The sequence below is a fragment of the Ambystoma mexicanum genome, chromosome 4q (genome assembly GCF_040938575.1).
Source record: "Ambystoma mexicanum isolate Mex_15411 chromosome 4q, UKY_AmexF1_1, whole genome shotgun sequence".
Lineage (NCBI taxonomy): Eukaryota > Metazoa > Chordata > Amphibia > Caudata > Ambystomatidae > Ambystoma > Ambystoma mexicanum.
The window spans coordinates 619,388,882-619,402,310 of NC_090928.1; positions in this window are offsets into that span (position 1 = coordinate 619,388,882).

Below are 13,429 nucleotides of genomic sequence, written 5' to 3' on the forward strand. Positions count from 1 at the left end.
TAGTAAAGTCCTCTATGTTGAGTTTTAAATGATAACTACACTTTGTGCACCTTAAACATTCCTTTAAGTACTGCACACTTCAAACAAAACATAGTGTGACACGTAACTTCAAATACATTTAGACTTTTTTTTAAATCCCATATGGATTCTTTTCCCAATGATTATGCAAACAAAAACAGCAACTGTGCACAATGCACAATAATGTTGTTTGAAACATAGTACTTGGAATTTACTAATTATGAGGATCTCAAAAGTACATGAATATGTGAGATTGTATGCAATGCGACATTGTGAACTATCTACCTAACATATTATGCTATGTTTTTTCATAGAAAAAGAAGCAAATATTTCTCCATGCATTACCATGTACAACAGAAGTCAAACTGTACACCCAATGGTACATCAATCAAAAGTACCATTTTCACTGCAATAGTATTGTGTCACCATGTTACAAAAACTATACACTGCTAGCACACTATGTATAATTACTATACACATATTATTATAATGGTTGCTTCCAATAGCTGAATTCCATTTCTGTACACATATTATTACAATGGCTGTGGCCAAGGCCAAGGCCATATTCTTGGGTGCATGGCCTATGGCCTACAGCCTACAGCCATGCACCCAAGAATCTGGGCACTGGCCACAACCACCACAGCATAATACGGTCATGCACCCAAGAATCTGGCCAATGGCCACAACCACCACACCACAACTTGCCCTTAACTTCCCAATTAACTTCCCAATTCAAATGACATCTGCAGACATCAAAATAGACCGCCAACCCTATTTTTCACCTATGCCAGTATCCCCATATCATCTAGATTCCACTCCTCTACTCTAACAAGGCCTCTTCTAGTCACCAAATAACCTCAAAGGTGTTTCTCTAACTGCCCACTTATTATTACAATGGTTGTGGCCAGATTCTTGGTTGCATGGCCGTATTATGCTGTGGTGGTTGTGCCAATGCCCAGATTCTCGTGTGCATGGCATATTTTTCACCTATGCAAATATCCCCATATCATCTACATTCCACTTCCCTAGTCTAACAAAGCCCGCTTGCAGTCACCAAATAAGCTGCCCGTCCAAGAACTTGCCTGAGGACTTCTGCAGTGTCCGCACACTGAAGCGCCCCGTGCGCTCTTCTTCCACCTAAACAAATGACCCCATATCATCCTTTTTTCACTCCTCCACCCTTCCCAGCCCCTCTTTTAAACACCAAATGACACAAAATATGTTTCTCAGCCTTGTTCCCCACCGCGCTGTCCGTGGACAGTCACGGATTTCCGCCGATAGAACATGGGCAGCGTTTTCTGAAAAATATGATGCACCTCACCCTTTTCACCAAACAATCAGCGGGTGCATCGGGTGCCCACAGACATTACTCCACCCTCTAGGCTAATCTGAAGCCTGTCTGCGGAGTGAACAGGGAAGTGAGTCAGCAGACTGAACCCATATATCGCTCATTTGGTTTTACCTGCTTTTAGCCCATTTTAAAGAAAACTACTGCACAGATTTACACCAAATTTGCAAAAGCACGCTTTTGGGACCAATCTGCCGCTCCTGCCACAAATCTGATGAAAATCCATCCAGCGGTTTGGGCTGTAGGCATGAGAACTTGCCAAAAAAATTCAGATGGGCCATATGCTGTTTTGGGAAATTTTGGGAAGGATGCGTCCAGAGTGAGCAAAGTTATAAGCCGCCCAAAAGGTGCTCCTCCTATGAGTTGAGCAACTTAAACATAACTACAGGGCCACTGCCGCAGGCCCTGTAATTCACTGAAAAAACATTCTTAAAGGGACGTAATGGTTAAGTTGCATTAATAAAAACCTATAAAATTCACTGAAATAAATGTGTTAAAGGGACGTGATGGTTAAGTTGAACTAATAAAAACCTATGACATTTAATGAAAAAAACTTTGTTAAAGGGGCATTATGGTTACAAGTCAAACCACAAAAACCTCAGAAATTCACCAGTTATGGTAAGCTAAGCTACCATAACCCGTGCCACCACTGTGCACTGATATGACTAACACTCAGGACACGAAATATGACATTACCAATGTTACTGATGACATCAGTGAAAATACTTTGTTAAAGGGATGTTATATTTAGGTTGCACTAATAAAAACCTATCAAATTCAGTGGAAAAAAGTTGTTAATGGGACCTTATGGTTACAAGTAAAATCGAAAAACCTTAGACATACGGCAGTAAGCTTAGCAACCATAACTCGCACCACCACTGGGCACTGCTAAGACTAACACCCTAGACATCAAAGATGACATCACAAATGTCATTGATAAGATCACTGATGACATCACTGATGACATCACATATCTGGGCCACTTGTTTTTGTTCACTGACATATCTAGACCCGGTGATTTCTTTCACTGATAGTCAGAATATTAAAATTCAAAAGGTGCACTATATCTAGATGTTAACCTTGTCATATGTTATTAAAGTACATTCCTTAGGGTTTGGTCTCACCTCATGGTGCACATACATGGGGCAATAAGCAGGCCTCAAACACACAATTCAAATGTGTACATGAAGATAAACTTTAATATTGTTAACATTTTCTGGTGATGCTGTTTCTTTCTTCCTTACTTACAAGGGAGCAGTTCGAAGGGTCGTACCTTTCTAAAAGGCGAGCAGGTTGACATCCACTGTCACATCCTCATCATCCGCTCTTGCCACCACAAGAGACACTCCTGTGGGGGAGAGGATCCCTGCAAGGTTGACAGTGTTCTTTATGCACTGTGACACACCCCTCTGTGGAGGGAGCAGTTTCAAAGTGCTTCCGAGGTTGCAGTCCATGAGCACGAGAAACACTGTGCCCTACCTGAATAAGGCCCAACCAACATCTTCCTCTCTCCACCTGCCCCTTTGTCCCTGTGGTTGGTGCCCCTTCCCTACCCTCCCTTCACTTCCCTTCCCTACCTTGTGTCTCCTGTGAGGAAAAGCCAACACAAATTATAAAACACAAAAACTAAAAAATAAAAGGTTCTTTTCAGAACCACCTTTTACAGTTCAGGAATAAAAATACCAAAAAATGTTGCAGGCCCGTACGCAGCCTTCGAAGTCTGCAGACAGTTCAGTAGTCTGCGGACATCTATAAATTGTAGGTGGTGGTGCCATCATAACCATTGCACTCTTTTGCGTGGGAAAATGGTGGCTCTGAAAACAACCTTTTTATTTTTGTTTTTAAAAGTGTTTTTCAAGTTTTAAAGTAAAGTAGGCAACACCTACTGCAAAATGCTTGATATATTTGCAAAAGGTCCTTCAAAGGATTTTGTATATTTTGCATAAAAAGCTGATTGGCAGCACCAGTAAGATGTACTCCATCTATGCAAAAAATATTGGTGCTATGAAATTGAATATTTTAATTATCGAAAGACGTCATGCCCACATCTCTCAAAAATGCACAAACCGCCTTGTTGACATTGCGCCTCGCTTTGTCCATTTGGGAACCACGTGAACTAGAGCACAGCGAAAGCTGTCTCTGTACAATGCGAGAAAACATTTGTCAGGATGTCCATCATTTTCCCAAATGTCTCCTTCATTGCAAATTGCAGTCAAATTCGATTTACATTGCCTAAACTGTTCCCTCCACAATAAACAATGATTATGTCCGGATGATGGAGCGTTACCAAATTCACATAAAATGGGAGCAAGTCCACCCACTTCATGCTGTGCATTTCATACCACTTCACGTCAACATGATGAAATCCAAGATGTTCAGCCACTCCACACTGCTCTGCATACACCTGCAACCAATGGATCCACTATCCCACCAAAATCCACACACTCTGCCTCCTGAAAGACACAGCCATAGCCATCTGCACTCCTCTCAGCAAACAGACCTTCTGCCACACTCTCTCCTTGCATACCACACCCAGGAAACCTTATTGGCTAATCCCCTGGGCTCCACAGTCCCTTTTCTGTGCCTGTCATCCTCAAAATCCCTGCATGTGGCACATGCTTTCCATGAACTACTGCAGTGTCCGCAGACAGATTGTACAGTTCAAGGGAGTGGGGAGACAAATTAAACACAGGGTAAGGTGGTGGTGGCTCTGAAAATAACCTTTTTTCAAGGGGCTTGTAAACAAACACATTTTTTATTATTTATTTTTGCGTTTATCTTACAGGAACCACTTCAATGCATTCCTTACAATCTAAAGGAAAATTGCATTTCCAATATTTGAAAAGTAAATTCCGTCTGCAGCAAAACAATTCACACCCTGAGAATTGATGTTATCATTCTCAAAAGATGACCCCCCAACACTGCACAAAAAAAGAAGATATGACTTTGTTGACAAGACACCTTTCTGCGTTTTGTTGATGGCAGAAGACATTGGGGCAGTTCCATAATGCTGAAGGTGGTATGTGAGAAAATATCACCTTTGCACATGGAAAGAGCAGCATAAGTGACTTTAACAATTCCTTCGCTGTACTCTGCAAAGTCACTGCAAAGTCACTGCACTAATGTACTCCAAATACAGTCCTCCACAGTGCACCACAAGGACATCTGGAATGTTAAAAACAGCCATATTTCGACAAACTGCAAGCACACCTTGCAGTTTCGGCCAGGCACACCACACCACAAAGCCGCCACTACCTCCAATCCAAGATTGGCAGAAATGCCACTTATCTCTGCATACCTCTTCAGATTAGTTATGAAACAATCTCCCGCCATCCACACACTGACTCTCTCCATCTCTCCAACCACAGCCATCTTCACTACACACAGCGAAAAAAACTGTTACCCTCTCTTCCTCTCAAGCACAATGGCTGCCTCCAAAATCATGTCTGGGTTCCAGTTCCCTGAATGGGGAATTACCGGGCCATTCCGACTTTGGAAGGCCCGGTATTTCCTCCTTCAGGAAGCCGGGCTCAGTCCTTCCCCATTCCCATTCGAGCCCCCATAGTGCTCAATGGGAATGGGGAGTGAGCTAACAACGGGCCTGTCAATGACGTGCCCATTTTTAGCTCCCTTGTCCCCTCGCGGGACCCACTATGGACGTCTGGAAAAACCAGATGTCCACAGCGCGTCCCGCGAGGGGACTTCGTAATAGTGCAGAGTGGGTTTAACGGCACCGGCACCATTACCGGCGCCGTTACACCCATTCCGCACTAGTCGTAATGAGGCCCTATGTTACGGAGTTGCACACACATTGAAAACAGGTTCCAGTTTTTAAACATGTCTGCTACCCAACAACTTCGAAGATAAAAGAAAAAGATGAGGTTTTGCAGTCAAGTATCACAGATCTCTTGAAAAACATGCATTGTCAAATGAGAAATTATATCGTGCATCCTATTGCAATGAATATATGTATATTGGCCTAGGCCAAGCTGCTTATAAGTCGCTTGCGAAGAAATCCGTGTTGCAAGGTCCTGACCTTAAAAATCAAAGTAAGCCGCCATTTTAGGATCATCCGCCATTTTAGGTTTGCTTTGTAAAAGTCACCCTATAAGTTAAAATGGTGGACGATGTCATTCCGAAATACAACATGGCTGTCTTGACCTCTGTATATAGCTGATATGAAACTTGCCTGCAGGCCACTTGTTGAGGTCGTGAACTGAGACCTTGTCCTTCGTTGACCTGTGTGTAAAGGATTACTCGTGCAATGAAACTAATCCACGAGCATATGTTAAAAACAATGTATTCAAATACTGAACGTAGAACACTTGTTTAACTACATTGTATTAATGTTTGAGAAGACCTCCATGGGAAATCCCAGAATACACAGTTGCCGTGTAGGCTTGTTGATATATGTATTAAAAGCAAACCAGTTACATGTGGATGTGTGGTCTTGGCATGAACCCTAGATCAGTAATGTATTAGAGGAATATTAACCCGAAGTAGGGTTGGACATCGTGTTCGCAAATAGTATAAAAGAGCCATGAATTCTAATGTACAGCGTCTCTCACTGAACACACTGAACCACGCTGAAGTTCACTGTGTTGCACTGAGGGCCGATAGCTATCTAATTTTGCTCTGTTCTTCGTAACTGAATTCAGTATAAAAAAAAAAAGTACTTTGTATGTTCCTTTGTAACCTGTGTTCAGTGTATTTCCTTTTGGGGTACTCAGCCTCGATATTTTGACTTTGTTTTCACAGTTGGCGCTCAAATAGGGACCCTCAAGAAGGATGCCGGATTGTCGAAGGTTGACGCAGGCTATCGGACCGGGATCGGACGATGTGACAAAAAAGGGCCCCAGTGAATGAGACGCGACACCTCAGCAGCGCTGCATGACCTGATCCCTGGACGATTAGCTTGTGGTCCGAGACGGCATCTTGACGAGGGTCCACTTCTCGAGGCGGACAGATTTGCCGAAATCACCATACACGAGGTAAGATTAGTTAGGTAAGAATCTTTGATATCCGATCGGACCTCCTTAGGCTTCATCAGGTGAGTCGTAACCCGACACTTAATATAATCCTGATAATTTGATTTTGGTGTATTGTATATGCAGTCACAATTATTGACCAGGTAACACCAATAATTTGATATGCCTGGGAAATTGTCTACCCGCTTCAGGGCGTTGTTCCGCAGCGATAGACAATCTTTGGAATTTAGCCATCCGGCACCACAGGAGGGGTCGCCGGCATGTACTATGTACTGTAAGCATGGCATTGGAAGTATAGTGTTTAATGACATTTGGCACAGACCAACCAGACATGCCTCCGAACTTCAGTGGCCAATCAATGGTAGTTTTGAAATCCCTCGTATTGAGTATTTAGAGTCAATTCTATTAAAGAAAAAGGCTAGACCTGTAGCATTTGATGTTTTGCAGAATTGGAAAAAAGAAGCATTACAGCAACTTAAAAGTAGAGAAAAACATGCACGCCGTCATAAGACAAACGCCAAAAAAGCATTATTGTATGACCAAGATAAACAGACTAGGAATATTGATAGGGCTTTCTTACTTGGAATTCAGAAAATCTATCCTTCCAAAGACCTCCATGCTTCCGACGAATTCATAGACAAATTGTTAAATGAATGAAGGCCTGGTGCCTCTGCGCCACCTCCGTATGTTCATCTTCCTGCTGCTTTGCCTCTTCCTCCTGCTATTCCTGCTCTTCCTGCTGTTGTTCCCGTTGTTCCTGCTCCTTCTAATGTCCCTCTTCCTCCAGCTCCTCCACCTCTCCTTATCGCACCTGTAACAGTACCTCCATTAAATTTGCCTGCTCCCTCTCTTCCAAGTGGTCCTGAGCCGCTTGTAGTCGATCGAGGTGCAGGGTCGAAGGTTGTAACTCGCAATACCGTACCACCAGAGAAGAAATGTGATTTGATTGCATGGGCTAAGCATTGTATGGAGAGGGATTATCAAGCTAATGTTTTTGCCACACTTAGTAATATGGACATTTTTCCTGAGAAAAACGTTTTTATTGAAGGTTTAGGGATTCATTTATGTGTAATGTGGGGTAAATTAAATAATTCAGATCTCCCGCAAGGGTTAAGGGATCTAAATACTATTATTCTAGAGACACTGTGGAGAAAGTAAATGAGCATGACGAGAGGTTATTTGGGTATAGAAAGGAGTTAGAAAGGTTGCAGAATGAGGATGACGAGGGGGAAAGTATGTATGTGTAGAAACGGTTCCTTCCGTGTCGTAAATCGATATCTGAGGAAGCACGAATTTGTACGAAGGACACGCTTAGATGGATTTCAGATATATCAATAACTCCAGTTGAAGTATATGACACATATAGTCAGTATACGCCAGAAATGCAGAGGAAAGCGATACAGGTAATGATAGAGTACCCACAGGATGATTGTGTAAAAAGAAAGATTAGTTGTCCCACAGAGTTATTGAGTATTTATAAGAGAGCTTTTTCACTTGACACTTCTTCGACTGCTTTAGCGCTCGACTTAACTCTGTTGCTTAGTAAGCGTTCGGAGTTGCCTACTTCTCAGTTGCCTATGAGAGAGGTTCCTCCGACATTTGTCCCGAAGATTGAGATTGCGGCTGATCCTGCAACAAATGAAGTTGCTGTGAACATTCCAGCACATTATGTATCACAGTCTGTTCACATCCCGTTCTCAAGACAGGAAGTGAATACTATTAGACAATCTATTCCTGATATTAGGAAAAATCCGACAGGATTCTATAAAGAAATAGAGTCCGTTTTGCAGTCCTCTGTGTTCACCTTAGGAGATATTGATTTGTTATTTCCTGTACTCCTGCCCGTAGATTTGTGAAAACAAGTTAGAACTACAGACGACGTGCCAGGGTTGGGAGATACATGGGCAAATATAACTAGACTCGATGGAGAAAGGTCAGCTGGTGAAAGACCGCCTCAGGTGATACTAACTTTGCCTGATAGAATTATTGCAAAATTGAAAACTATAATTCCATAGAAAAGAATTATTTGGGACAAACTTACGGCCTGTGTCCAAGGGAAGTCTGAGGGTGCTACTGAGTTCTTTAATCGGTTCGAACAGGTATTCTCGTATTTCAGCGGACAAGACCTAGGTACAGAGTCTGGGAAAAGGTTATTTGTGGACAAATTTGTGCGTGGATTGTTGCCTGACATCCAGTCACAAATGATGTCTTCTGAGAGCGCTTGGCAGGCGAAGTCCCAATCAGAAGTGCTGCATATGGCTCAGTACTACGAGAACCGTGTCAATAATAAAAAAGATAGAGTTGAAAAATGAAAAGGTGATTTGAAGACTAAAGTGCTATTACAGCAAATTGTTAGAGGCCCCAGAGGGGGTAGTTCGCAGATTAGAGGTCATTATGTCCCGCAAGGGAATGTGCCCTTGGGTCCTGTGAACATTAACCAGTGCACCTATTGTCGTCAAGAGAGTCATTGGCATGCACAATGCCTCGTCCTTCGACAAAGGTCGAATAACACATTTGGGAATATGGGTAGACGATCCAGAGGTCACCCGGTAGGGGGCCCTGGTAGAGGTCAGTTTACATAGGATCCTCAGGAACCTTTTACACAGGATAATCAGACTCCGAGTGTGGATACTAGGAACATATTTGATCATCCTTCAGCTGCATATTTATCTGAAGAGCTTCCTTTTGATGATATTCTGTTTCGTTAGGATTGCCCGAAGCAGGGTTTGGAACCTACGCCTATTCCCGTCAATCAGAAAGGTCCCTACGTTGAAATGGTGGTGGGAAATAGGAAACATCCGTTTTTGATAGATACTGGAGCACAGAAGTGTTTCCATTGATCATTCACGGGTTCCAAACATTCCACTGTCAGGGCAAACCAATGTTTCTGTAGGGTTTTCTGGCATGCCAGTTGTTTGTCCGGTTTCTTCGCCGGTACCCATTTCTTTGGGTCCCTTTACGGACCACTGTCCATTTCTGTTGACTTCGAATTGTGGAGAGAATTTGCTGGGGTTGAACCTGTTAAAAGAATTAAATGCAGTGATTTATTGTTCTTCTGATGGAGTGCGCTTGACGATTTCACCACAGCAATTTTCTGTCTCGCAATTCTTGACTAGGCCTTTGCCGCCAGAATTCATTGAGGTACCAGAGAGCTTATGGGCTGTTGATGACAATGATGTCTGTGTTTTACAGATTGAGCCTGTTAAGATAGTTTTGAAACATGGAATTGAGCTGCCACGCATTCCCCAGTATAAGATTTCAGTTGAGGGTGAGCGAGCTTTGAAATGCATTGTTTCCGATTTTGAGCATCGTGGGGTGTTTGAAGAAATTTCAGGAAGTTTGTGCAATAGTCCGATTTTACCCTTGTACAAGAAAGGCGATAATGCAATTCCATTCCGTTTCATAATTGATCTACGTGCCATTAATAAAGTCGTCGCTCCACAATTTCCAATTGTGCCTGATGTGACGACAATATTAACCATGATTCCAGCTACAGCTACTTACTTTAGTGTTGTGGATCTAAAGAATGCTTTCTTTAGTATTCCTATAAACAAGGATAGTAGATACTTGTTCGCGTTCACCTTAGGGGGACGCTCGTTCACATTTACTTGTGCACCTCAAGGGTACACAGAGAGTCCTAGCATCTATAGTAGGGCTTTGAAAGAACAACTTGATACCCTTGAATTGCCCTCTACTTGTACATTGCTTCAATATGTTGATGACTTGCTTTTAGCTGCTGACTCTGAGAGCGCCTGTAAGGAGGGCACTGTGTTATTGCTTATCCATCTAGCTAAGCATGGTTACAAAGCTTCGCTTAAAAAGTTTCAATATTGTTGCCAGGAGATCGCCTATTTAGGCAATCTCCAGTCAAAGGAAGGAAGAAAATTGACACCTGAACGTATAAAACACATTTCTGGCATGTCTGTCCCAAATACACAGAAGGAAGTTAGATCCTTGATAGGTATGGCTTCTTACTGTAGGTTGTGGATCCCAAATGTTTCACTAGTGATCAAACCGATGTTGGCTTTGACAAAGAAGGGCATTTCTTCGCCATTGCCATGGAACGCGGAACACCAGCAATCGTTTGCCTTGCTCAAGACTGCATTATGCTCTGCACCAGTTTTGGGAACACCAAACTATGAAAAGGCCTTTGTGTTGTTTGTGCAGGAATGTGATGGATGTGCTTTGGCTGTGTTAACATAGGAACATGGAGGGAAGAATAAGCCGTGTGGTTACTTTTCTTCCGCCCTTGATCCTGTAGCATGCGCTTTGCCAAGATGTTTGCGAGCTGTCGCTGCTGCTGCTGCGTCTGTAAAACAGAGTGAGGGAATGGTCCTAGGACATGATCTAACCCTGATGGTGCCTCACTCTGTAGCTGTTCTAATGAACCGAACCCAAACGCAACACCTCACTTCCGCACGGTTGATGAGATATAAATTGATCTTGTTTGCTCCTCACATTCAAATTAAGAGGTGTTGTGTTCTTAATTCGGCCAAACTCCTACCTTTCCCGCAAGGCACTACTTGCGGCGATGAAGAGTCACATGACTGACTGTATACTACCGAACAAGAAACAAAGGGTAGAATTGATTTGAAAGACACTCCTTTGGACAATCCGGAAGGAAAGCTGTTTTGTGATGGCTCCTGCTTCAAACTTCCGGATGGTACATCCACAGTTGCTTATGCAATCACCACATTAAGCACGGTTGTGGAAACCAAGAGAATCACACATAACTCGGCGCAGGCCGCAGAGATTATAGCATTGACCCGAGCTTGTGAATTTTCCGAAGGGCTTGCAATAAACATATATACTGATAGTCAGTATACCTTTGGGGTGGTTCACAACTTTGGGAGACTTTGGTCAGAGAGAGGGTTCTTAACTTCACATGGCACTAAAATCCAACATGGCTCCCTAATAGTACAACTACTCTCAGTGCTTGCGCTCCCTAATCAGTTAGCTGTTATGAAATGTGCAGCACATCGAAAGATTACAGATGACATAGGGAAAGGGAATGCTTTCGCTGATCAGATAGCTAGACAAACTGCTACCGATCCCCTTACGGAGATGTATGTTTCAAGGGAGACTGTAAATGCTTATGCAATGGATGAGGGTGTTGGGTCTGTATGGGATATCCAAGCTGATGCCACGTTAGAAGAATCCAAGAGGTGGGCTGAAGGCTTGGGGAAACTTGATGATCACGGGTGTTGGGTGGATATAGTTGAAGGGAAATGGCTACTCCCTGACGCGTATATAATGATGATGGTCATCATGGCCCATGGTCCTACGTATGTATATGCCCAGAAAGTGACAAAAATGTTAGAGAAAGTTTGGGCAAATGACAAAATTTCAAACATTGCCCAGCGCTACGTCCAGGTTTGCATGATTTGCCTACAACAAAATGTGGGAAAGGGGACAGCAACTCCAAGAGGAAGTTTTGGGCCACCCTCTGTCCCCTTTGAAGTTATCCACTTTGATTTTATTGATATGGAGCAGTGCAACAATATGAAATACGTGCTGGTGGTCATTTGTGCTTTTAGCAAATGGGTTGAGGCTTTCCCCGTCAAAGATGCTACAGCCATGACTACTGCGAAAACCATGTTAAAGGAATATTTTCCTCGGTTCAGGCTACCAAGAGTTATCTGGTCGGACAATGGTCCACATTTTGTTGCTGCTGTAATTCTGCAGATATGTGCGGCATTACAGATCAACAAACGGTTCCATTCGGCCAGACATGCTCAGAGCGCCGGACTAGTAGAAAGACACAACAGTATCATCAAGAACAAGCTCGCTAAAACGTGTGCCGGCACTAAATTAAAATGGCCGGAAGCCTTACCGATCGTGTTATTATCCATGCGTACAACCCCTCAAACTAAGACTGGGATCTCTCCATTTGAGGTGGTAATGGGGAGACCTGCCAATATCTGGAACCTTCCTAAATGCAGATCGTTAAGAAATGTTGAAAATGTATTACTTTCAGATTATTGCAGCCAGTTCACTAAAAACCTGTATTTTATTTATCACCAGGTACGAGAGGCTTTACCTGTGCGATACGAGGGCCCGGGCCACAGCATACAGCCTGGAAGTTGGGTGCTCATCAAGGCGTTTGAGCGCTCTTCTTGCCTTGCACCTTGCTGGCGGGGCCCGTTCCACGTCCTGTTGGTTACCCAAACAGCGGTGCTGGTTTCTGGAATAAAGAATTGGATCCACGCGTCCCAAATCAAGAAACTTCCTCACCCTGTGCCACACGATATAGAAGATACAGAACCCCTTGCTAACGCTGCAACCAACGATCCCAAAACAGTAAACAGCGCGGAGAGTGTGTAGGAGAATCTTTCTGTGCCTGTGAGGCTTGGGGAAACAGCCATTTTGTCTCCACACTCTCCAAAAGTTTTGCATCCGGAAACTGCTGTTTCAAATTCAGCATCTTCACTTGTCTCTGATACGTTGCTTCCAACGGGAAGTGACGATACATTGTTTCCGGATCAATCAGTACTGGGAAAAGCAAGGTACAATCTGCGTCCAAGAAAATAGACTTACGGCACGGTTCTGCTGTGCATCTGATAGACTTACGGCACGGTTCGGCTGTGCATTTGGAGAAGGAAAGGATCATCGAGGGCTTGTTTTTGCCCAAATTTGAGAAAGGGGATTCTGTTGGCTAGGGTTGTGGAAGGACTAAGAAGTCGCGTGGTCAGGAGGTCGCCAGCAACGAACATTGGGGTTTCCGTTTGAAGACTACAATGCCTGCCACCGCTACCTCTCGTATGGGACTTGTAAATGATGGGGTGACCAACCGGGACAATGGACAATGCACCTGGGCCCCGAAAACGTATTGCTGTGTTTTTATAATGATATTTGGTTTTTTGATAGTCACTGTCTTAGGTTTGTGGTACCTTGAGGAAACTCATCCTTTAGAGTTCATGTTACCTTCTGAAAGTGTACCTACAGATCCTACTCCCTTTGTACATTTGCATACTCTGTCCCCTAGCGATTCTCAGCATAGACAAAGGTACCACAATAATACTCTGCTACTTATCATGAATGCTACGCATGCCATTTTTAATAAGTCTAGCTGTTG